Source organism: Gossypium hirsutum, chromosome A01 (genome assembly GCF_007990345.1).
Source record: "Gossypium hirsutum isolate 1008001.06 chromosome A01, Gossypium_hirsutum_v2.1, whole genome shotgun sequence".
Taxonomy (NCBI): Eukaryota; Viridiplantae; Streptophyta; class Magnoliopsida; order Malvales; family Malvaceae; genus Gossypium; species Gossypium hirsutum.
Window position 1 is genome coordinate 78,594,132 of NC_053424.1, and position 10,706 is coordinate 78,604,837.

The window sequence follows — 10,706 nt, forward strand, 5'->3', positions numbered from 1 at the left end:
AATAAACACAGGCTATACTCTCAAATTGGTGAGGTGGTTGGGCTGCAAAACTGTTAGACCCATTAGTGGTAAGATTCTAAAGCATTGAGGGTATTAAAGATACCTGAGATGCGAGTGAAGTGAGAGCGTCCACTTCATGTATTCCAGCGACTCGTCTTCCTAATGCGGCTTGATTGGTTGGCCATTGATAATTGTTACTGGCGATCCTCTCGATGATTTCGTAACCCTCATTGTAAGACTTAGAAAGAAGAGCACTATTATCGGAGGCATCCACTACCATCTTCGGTGAGCACTGAGACCATTATAAAATGTCTCAAGTTGGATGAAATGTGGGATTCCGTAATGAGGGCATATTTGTAATAATTCTTTGTATCGTTCCCATGCCTCATACAAGGACTCATCATCCATTTGTTGGAAGGTAGTGATCTCGTTCCTCAACTTAGCGTTCTTACTTGGAGGGAAATACTTCATGAGGAATCTTTTGGCTAATTCTTGCCATGTGGAAATTGAGTTTGGTGGCAATGAGTTCAGCCAGGCTCGAGCTCTGTCCCTTAGTGAGTACGGGAACAACTTCGATCTTAATGAATCTTTGGGTACTCCAGCTAATTTGAAAGAGTCGCTCACCTCCATAAATAGTCTTAAATGAAAATGAGGATCTTCGGTAGGCATTCCACTGCACTGTCTAAAGCATCTAGAACATGACTGGCTTTAGCTCGAATTGATGTGCCTCAATTTTGGGTCTCCTAATACCCAGATTAAGATCATTAAACATTGGCACAACATATTGTCTTAAGGCTCTATCCCTATCATCAGCAATAAGGATAGGATTTTGAGTAAGGTTTGCTCCATTTCCTTGTTTCATATTCTCAAAATTCATTCCTTCGATCCTTTTTTGGTTCGCTTGTCTTCTTCGCTGTCGAAAGGCTCGTTCTATCTCAGGGTCTACAGGGAGTAGGTCAATAATATGGTCAATACTCATAAACACTTGAAATAATCATAGAAAAATTAAGTAAAAATTTAAACAGGAAAATAAAACAAAATGTAAAACTAACAAATTCACAAATAATAGCTTTTTTAAAACAGTCCTTGGCAACGGCGCCAAAAACTTGGAACGACAGAAACTATGCAAGTGTACACAATCGTAACAAGTAATAAAGTGACAAGTAAATGTCGAGTTATCGTAACTACAGGGACTGTAAAAGGAATTATTTATAAAATTAATTGTAAAACACTTTGGCGAGGTAAAAATAATTTGGTTTTAAAAGATGGTAAAAAACAATTTAAAAACTAAGTAAATAATTAAAATAAAACAAAGGAGTTCTGATGCACGATTTCAAATAAGATTTAATCAAGATAACATACTTGTGTTGGATTAATTACATTTCTTTAACTTAGAATTATTAAACTTATGTTTATATTTGTGACATCCCTAATTTGACCCTAGTCGAGATGTGATTTCGGGACCACAAAATCGAGTTATAAAATTTATTAAATATTAAAATTTGCATATCTTTATGTGTGGAAGTGCATGTGTGAAAATTTGAGATTGTTAATTTAGCCTCATGAATGTGAATTTCATTTGATTGACTTAGTTGAGAACTTAAGAAAATATGATAGGTGAATATGTAAGGACCAAATAGTATTAATATAGGGAGGTTTGGGTTTGCATGTCAAAATGCCAAGTTTATACAAAGTGGCTGGCCAAGTAAGGATTTTCTCCACTAAGTTTATATTATTTATAATTAAATATTGGTAAGTAAGTTAAAATAGATGAAAAATAAAGATTAATAAAAGAGAAAATAGAAGAAGGGTGTTCATCTTCTTCTCCACCTTGCCAAAACCGAAACAAAAAGGAAGGAAATAGGGAAGTTTTCATTAAGAAAATTCGGCAACCCTTTTTCTAGTTAGAGGTAAGTTTTGAAATGTTGGTTTTAACTTCCTTTGTAGGTTGAGCTAATTGTTAAAATGCATTTCGGCAATGTCATGAAAAAAAAATCAAACTTTCATGGTGGTTTGGGCATTAAGCCGTATATCAAGAGGTTAGGAGTAGAGGTTGTTTCATGTTGTATTGAATAAGTAGAGATTATTATGAGGTTGAAATTTGTGGAATTTTAGTTAAGTAATGCTTGGTACATTCGGCCATAGGGGTTAATGGAATGTTTATTTTATTTGTTAATTTCTTTTATGAGAAATGGGTAATTGTTAAAGCCGAATGAGTTAGGATGGATAGGAGAGTACAAAATTTATGTTATGTGATAATTTAAGTAGTTGACAGAGACATGGAAGAAGGAATAAATTGATATTCTTATGTTTTGAAAGTGAAAGGTCTAATGAAGATATAATAAATTTAAATGCATATTTTAGTTTAAATGTTAAGTAGAATTTGGTTAAAATAGCTTGATATATGTGTGTTTGCCGATTATTTTGTTTATCAAGATAATTGAGTGACCAAATTTTTGAATTTGAAATTTTGTTTGATTAATTAAAATGGGCATTAAGATGTCGAATTCATGAAATTAGAAGTTTATGAGCTTGATAGATTTTAAATGATTGCTAACCGAAAATGAAGTTTGCTTGTGTCGAATGTGATTTTAGTACATGAATTAGGAGTTTAATTTCATTCGGTAACTCATACCAAATTGGGAGATAGTATTAAACATTAGTATTATTTGTTAAATAATTGAAGTGAGCTTTGAATGGTTGTTTTGCTTATAATGGCCGAATGTGAACTTAAGTTTTGAATTACAATTGAAGCTTGTTAGTTAGTTGATGATGTCCTTTGATAGCCCTTTTGATATTCGGCCATTGTTAAGGAATTTGAATTGGTTATAAATTTCTATGTTTTAATTAGCAAATTGAATTATTGAAGGTTGAGCTAATTATATATGTATACGTTTTATATGTACATTAATTTCTTAGTCTATGTTATTCGGCTATAATTGCCATGGTAGAATTTTTTTTAATTTGTAAATTTGTTAATCATTAGCTCAAGAGCATCAAGGACAAAAGTCGGAAAAAGGGAAGGCAAAACTAAGCGAATAGCCGTAGAATTATAGTCGTCGACAACTCTTAAGGTAAGTTTCTAGCATATAAGTTTAGTTATAATGAAGAATGATATGGAATACGGGTAAAGATGGGACTATGAATTGGTGTAATTACCTATAGTAAAATAATAAGGAATAAGTTACTTCTATGAGCCTTAGCCGATTGGTTATTAGAAAAGTGATATTTAAATTATGATTTGTATGTGATAATAAGAAGTACTTATATATGATGATATGTTTTAAACTCAAATGGTAAGTTCTGAAGTGTTTGGACTTGGAAATTTAAGAGCAAATTGTAATAATCTGCTTAGGATAGCAGCAGTAGTGTGATTTTTGAAAATCACCATAAATTGTTGGAGTGGAATTAGAGACTGAATAAAATATGTAATCAAATCTCATTGAGTCTAGTTTCTTATAAAATAAACAGTGCAAGCAAAGGAATTTCCTATAGAGAGATATTTAAAGTTGTGTGTGACAGTGTCAGAATGAATCTGAAATCCCCTGTTCTGTTTTTAGAAAATCATTATAAAAAGTAAAAAAATTGTTATAAGATAAAATTTATATTCTTAGACTCCTTAATGAGTCTAGTTTCAAATTAACTAAACAAGAACATATTTTGAAATCTGTACAATGAGAAATTTGATTTCGTAGTGAAGAGTGGTCAGTATAGTTAAACAGTGAAATAGGGGAAACTTTAAGAAAATTCTAGTTTTGATTGGCCAAACCAAAAATCCTGAAAATTTTATGGATAGAAGATATATGAGTCTATTTTCGGGGAAAATTTATGGAACTTCATTTGGAGTTTTGTAGCTCCTGTTACAAATAATTTAATGATTGTTGCTCAAGAAAACAGCTTGTAGTGAATCTGTGATTTTGTTGTAAACATTGATGAAACTAATTGAGTTGCTTATAAGCTATTGCTAAATTGATGTACAAGATAAATATATAGGTGTGAGGCCAAAATGGCTAAAATTTAAATGTGTGCAAGTTATCCGAATGGCTATTTTATAAACGTAAGCAATGTATATGTAATATGTGTTGATAGTTTTATAAATTGAAGGTGTAGTGACTTATATGTTGTTTAGCCGAATGGTTGTCATGAGAAGAATGTAAGTCATGTGTGTATTTTCTTATTTAGTTGGAAGTTTATTGAAAGGGATATCTATATATAAATATGTATTAAAGTCGAATGATATTATGACATGAAGTTAAGGTACATGCTATATGCTTATATTCAAATGAGGTTAATGAATTAACTATGATGATGTATCCGGGCTTAAAGTCCCGCAGGCTTAGTACTGGTAACTGGATTCGGATTTTTTTAAACCTAGCAAGCTATGGCTAAGTGCTTTGAATTATTTTAAACCGAAGACCATTTGTATATCTTTAAGATCAGGATTTAATTAGTTTCATAAAAATTTACTAATTTGAGTTGTATTCGGCAGGATGTGCAAAAACAAGGTATGGATTGCCTTTGGTCATTTATGTATATGTGATAAGGAATATGTTTGGTCCTTTATATACGTATACGAAACTTTAATACTTGTCATGATTTGATTATTTGAAATATTAATGTGAATATGAACTAAAGAACTAAGCTCCTAAATACATATATACATTTATGTATGTGCACGAAATGAGTGCATATGATTAAGTGGTTAGAGGTATTGAAAGATTGAATTGGTAATTGGTAACTATGGAAACGGTAAGTGTACAAAGGTTAAGTATATGGTAAGTGATACTTACTTGCTATGTGAACTCGATTTCGTTTGTATTACAAATGTACTTGGGAATCACTTATGAGATGGTTATAAGCTATATTCAACGAGTATTGACTCTATCAAATTGTTTATGTAAGATGAATTACATGTGCATACATAGGGTTTAATCTATGTGACCGAATGGCGATATATCTTGACATTTTAAAACGTGATTTGTGTAAGGCCTAATCTTAAGCGACTTAGTAATAAATCAACAATTATGGATGTTCAGCACATTAAGTTGGCCAGGTATGTATTATGTACTTGTGTAGGCTTATTAAGCCCATCGAGACTTCACTTGGATTTTGTGTAAGTTATAAATGTATTTAATCCAGCAAAGTTAATTGTTTTACTTAAGACTTACTAAGCCTTGAAAGCTTACTCTGTTGTTACGTTTCTCTATTTTATAGATTATCAAATTTGGCCTTTTCTCGGGGATCGTCAACAACTCGTCACACTATCACTATCCACTGTTTGGTACTGCTATGTTTTGGATTATCTTATGGCATGTATAGAATAGACTAGTGGCGGAAGAATATTTTGGTTAATGTATATAAGCCATGCGAAAATGGCATCTTTTGAATGTTTACTTAGAGAAGTTTAAATTTTATCCCTGGCTGTGCTTAGTACTTATTTAAATGAATGATCTTTATTTCAAGAAAAAGTTCAAAATTTTACTGATCTAACATGAGTTACAAGTCCGGTAATGCCCCTTACCTATTCCGGCGACGGTTACGGGATAGGGGTGTTACAATATTGTTACGAATAAATTCACAGCAACTTGATAATTTGCTAACTACTCCTCATACATACTTATTAAATTAATCAATCTCTTGAACATTTTTCAATGTCAATCCAAGCGGTTAATTAATCTTCACAAGCATATAAAAGATTAAGTGAGGTAACAGGGTATTTCTACCTTGAAACAGTTTAATCACAAAAATCTTTCAAGTTATGCAAGGCATATGTATCGCCGAATACAATGCTAATTTAAACTTCAGCTACCTTAGAAGAATAAACATGCACTAATTAAGCATTATGTCTATTAATTATAATTTCAATATGATTTAATAATTAATTCATTAGTTATTTAACAATTATATTGTGAAAATAACTTAGGCATGATTTTACTTAACCAAGGAATTTACCGAGGTCTATAACAACATAAACATCATTTTAACAATTCAAGCAGGCAGAATATAATCAACCCAACACAAACTTAATTTAAGCTAAATTGATTAAAATAATCATTTCAATAGCATAAATATTCATAAACATGTTCGTCAAAACAACATCAAAAATTAAAGAGATAGGGAACAAGAAGCAAATTCGGTGTTTCTCCGTGGCTTGACTAGTTGCTCCGTTCTTCGTTCTTTGTTGACCTCGGCTATCAAGGTAGCTTATGAAAACCTAATTGTTGCTCCAAAATTTCTGATGAGAGCCTCTTTCCCAAGAGAAGAAATCAACACTTGAACAAAATGGGAAATGGGATGAAAAAAAATGGAGAGAAAAGTGAGAGAGGAGAAGAGAGAATGAGAGAATGTTGTGGGATTGAGGGATGGTTTGAATGATCAGAAAAAGGTGCCTTTTATAGCTGATTGTGGCTGCTAAAAATAGAAAATTTTAGCATCCAAAAATCCCCCTATGGCCGGCCATCTACTTGGAAAAAATTGAGACTTTCAACTTTGCTAAAATTAGCCTGGGGCAAATCTACAAAGCCACAATTAAAGGTGGGGTTTGAATGCAATTTGAAAGTCTTTCAAGGGAATTTTTGCAAGCATATTTAATCAGATAAAATGCTGATTTGGGTCAGCATGTGGACAATTCTGGGTTGCCCAATTAGTGGCTGGTTCGGTTCACTCAAATTGGTTCGACCAGTGTAGTTCAACTGGACCCTTTCTTCATAATTAATTAAAAATAATTTATTTAACCCAAATTAAATGGGGAATAAATTAAAATTAATTAAATTCTGAATTAATACACATTTCGAGACCGTCTTAGGCTGGAAATTAATGTGCCTCGATACTTCAAATTGCTTCTTGGTTTTGTGCTTTCAGTAGTATCAATCGAGCCAATTTTTGCCCTTTGCGCGAATCTGTCGGAAATAGTTAAAATTAAGTATAAAATTAACTAAAATTCACCATGTTCATATTTTTTAAAAAAATTAATTATTTTATAATATTTAATTATTTTTTACAAGAATTTAACCGAATTTGCAAGAATTTAAGTAAAAATGGGTATGAAAAAGCTTATAATTTTTTGTGTTCCCACATACTCATAGTATTCTTGTCACACTCGAATACGTCGCTTCACTCACTCTATATGCGTAACAGCCTAATGCAACCCTCCTTGGGCATAGCCCTAGCATCATCCCTCCTAGTTTAGCCTCAATTGACTTACCTGTGACATAAGAGCACAAGGGTAAGTACAATAGAACTTAGTGAGTAAGCACTCAATTACCTAAGTCTCATATGAGAACTCTTTTTCCTAACTTCTTATCTTCTATTCTTAAACTTAAATCTAGCGTATACATCCCTTAGATTCTATTCATTATACCATGGTTGCCACACTTTACACTAAGGTCATATCTTACCTTTCATATCTTCTGTACCATTATCTTGTTCCTTATCTTGTTCTTTCGTGATTCCTTCACCATTCCCATTGCAAAGGGCTTTTCAAATAGAATGTTCTAGGTTCGCCAAATACTCTGGTGCACTCTAGTCTCATTGTTCTTACCATGTTACTATATTGGGTTATTCATAACACTTTTTACAGAGCTTTTCTTTTAGTGTTCACCATACTTATCGTTCCTTTAAAAGACTTCATACGTCATTTTATCATAGTTCACCATGGGTTCTTTTATTTTCATTTAGAGTCTACCATAGAGGTGTTTCTTTCATATGGTTGTGGCAAGTTTCATTCTTTAGATGGTGCCACAAAGGCATTCCTTTTTAGAGATAGCCACAATGGCTTCCTTATCCAGAGATTGTCACAAAGGCTGCGTAACACCTTTAACCCATCTCCGTCGTCAGATTAGGGTTACGAAGTATTATCTTACAAATAAAAACATTTAAACTTAATACCATTCAATAATTTAATCATATCATAAACCATTCATATAATGCATACTATCCCTTAATCGAGCCTTCATGGCCCTAAAAATATCTTAAAAATAAATCACGACCAATTTGAAAGCATTTGGAGAATTTAGGAAAAAGAATACAAAATTTGCAAACCAAGGGATACAGACCGTGTGGCTAGGTCGTGTACCTCACATGGTTGAGACATATGCCTATGTCGTAGCCAACTAGGGACACATAGTCATGTCGTAGCCAATGTTCTCACTCGTGTAACTCTCTGAGTAGGGTCATATGGCCATGTCACACTCCCGTGTGCCAGGCCGAGTGTTAGGCTTTGTAACTCACTAACTTGCACCTTAAAAAAATCATCATATGACACACGGCTGTGTTACCAGGCTGTTTGCCTCATACGGCTGAATGACATGGTCTGGCTCGGTTGAATGAGTCAAGTCTACATAAGTTGCCTGATCGTTGACAAGAAGTTTTGTTCCGTTTCAATAGTGGGTGAATTTTGGTTAAGTATGGAAATGAATGTCGAAATAGGTTCAAAGTGGGTGAGAAATGGATGGAGTTTAGATGGATCAAACGTGGATATGTCGATTTAGCAAGAAAGTAAGATAGCTTAATAGTTGATGAAAATGAACGGTAGAACTTAAGCGTCAAGAATGATTCGATACTATATTGAGTATCGCTCCGAATCTTATATGGCTTAAGATGAAGGATGATTGGTAGATGGATAGAAGAATGCCACACCAAAGAGATGGTGATAAGTTCAGAAAACAAGTTCGGTTGACGACACTAGCAAGCTAGATAAGTCACTCGAGACTCGTACGAAAGTTGAGAGGAAGTAAACCTAACAGAAATAGAGTTTCATTAATCAAAATGTCAAAAGTTTTATTTACAACTTGAAATTAACTAAGTATTTACAGCCAAAAAGCTAGGCTAGCTGAATGGATAATTGGATAGCCAAATGGTCACTTAATTTCGACTTTTAATGAGCTGAAAATTCTAGAAAAATTCAAGAAAATTCCAGGAAGCTTCTCCAGCCTTGGGAACGTCTTTGGACATCTTCTAGAGTGTTTACATGCAGCTGGAATTAATTGGGATGCATGAGAGTTGGTTAGCCTTCTTGGGAATGTCTAAGGGCTGCCTTTTGGTGTTTTCAACCAGCTTTCATGGAAGGAAGTTAATTGTTGAGCTGAACAATTGAATGAAGTGGCTGGAGCTAGGCTAGATTCGGCCAAAGGGTTTTAATGAGCTTAAATGAAGTTCCTTATTCAGCTGAATAATTTGGAAGCTTTAAATGGCAGCTTGAGTATTGCAAAGGCCATTAGGTGTGAAAACCATATATGTACAGCCCGTTAGGTGTGAATGCACCAAACCGAATGATCATCCATGTGAACAGAATTTTTCCAGCAATGTGAAAGCTTTCAAGGATGCTTGGAGAGCTAAATGGTCAGCTTTGGGAAGAAGAAAACGCAGCTCTTCATGTGTCCTTTTGATGTACACAAAAAGGTGTTTGGAAAATTAAACCACCAGCCCCCATGTAAATGTCGTCCAATGTATGTAACTGTACAATTAAAAAATCAACAAATTAATGGTGTTTAAGACATCTTAAAATCGACAGCACCTAGACAAAATAATAGCATGCATTCAGCTAGGACATATTAAACACAAACAACTAAGACACATTTAAGAACTTGTATTTAAAATGTTTAGCTTAAGACACATTAAAATGTTGTATCTAGACAAATTAAATGAATTTAAGACAAATTAAATGGCTGTAGGATTCAAAACACATTTAATTACTTAGACATATTAAAATCATGTACTAACTATGACATACTTAAACATGCATTAAAATTAAACACACTTAACACTAAATTAATAAGAATCAGATTTGAACTTATTAATTAGCAAACTAAATTAACTAGCTTAGCTAAAGCAAAAAATTATTCCAGCAACTTCAAAATGCATAAATTAAAATAAAATAGCATCGAGCCCAATGAGCTAAGATTGAGCTGAATTAATCCCATGGAATGAGCAAACGAGCTCATTGAGCTGGAATCGAACTAAGTCAGCTTGTAAGAGTTGGCAATCAATGCTTAGGGAGCTGGTCCAAGAGTGTGCTCGAGGCGTGATTGTATCATCCCCTCCCTCTTTAAGGCAATTTGTCCCCAAATCAGGCCACTTGCTCAAGAAAAATTTTGCATCATCACTAGCCCTTTGGTTGATGAAATTGAAATGTTGCTTCTGATAACCTGAAATTTAACATAACTTGAAAAGAAAAATGGTTAGGTGCATGCCCTCCCTCTTTAGGAGGAAACCATTTTGAAGTGTCACCTATACGAAAATGGAATAGATTAGTGACACTATGAGTGATAAACTTAAAAGAACTTTTCGAAACCTTATTCAAAAATTGAGTGAATGAAGCAATGCCGGGGTAAAAAACAGGAGTTGATTTTTCCTTTCTGCAATGAATCAAAGATTGATCTTGTAGTCCAATCCTAGATTCAAAGATAAAAGTTGGTCTCACCTTATCGTAAGGAATCAAAAAAATCATTGATGGTATCAAACCTGATTTACAAGGCATTCGATAGCTGTGGTTTTGGAAATGCCATGCTTCAAATCCCTTAGTCAATAATACAGAACGATGTAAACCGAGATCGAAGAAAAAATTATTCTCTTCTCTTTGCAATTTGATGTGACAATTTCAAGAAAAGTAGCATAGAAAGGACACAATACATTGTTAAGTCATTACCATGCAAAACATGTTCGGACCTTTTAAACCACAATATGGAGCAATTTTCAGAATCATAAAT

The 10,706-nt window shown here is 33.4% G+C and overlaps 1 non-coding gene across 1 annotated transcript; it reads left to right on the plus strand.

Annotated features, from left to right (window-relative positions):
- Positions 1-334: 334 nt before the first annotated feature.
- LOC121207601 (small nucleolar RNA R71) lies at positions 335-441 on the plus strand. Its single transcript, XR_005902691.1, has one exon. It is a non-coding gene; the product is annotated as a small nucleolar RNA R71 (small nucleolar RNA).
- Positions 442-10,706: the final 10,265 nt, after the last annotated feature.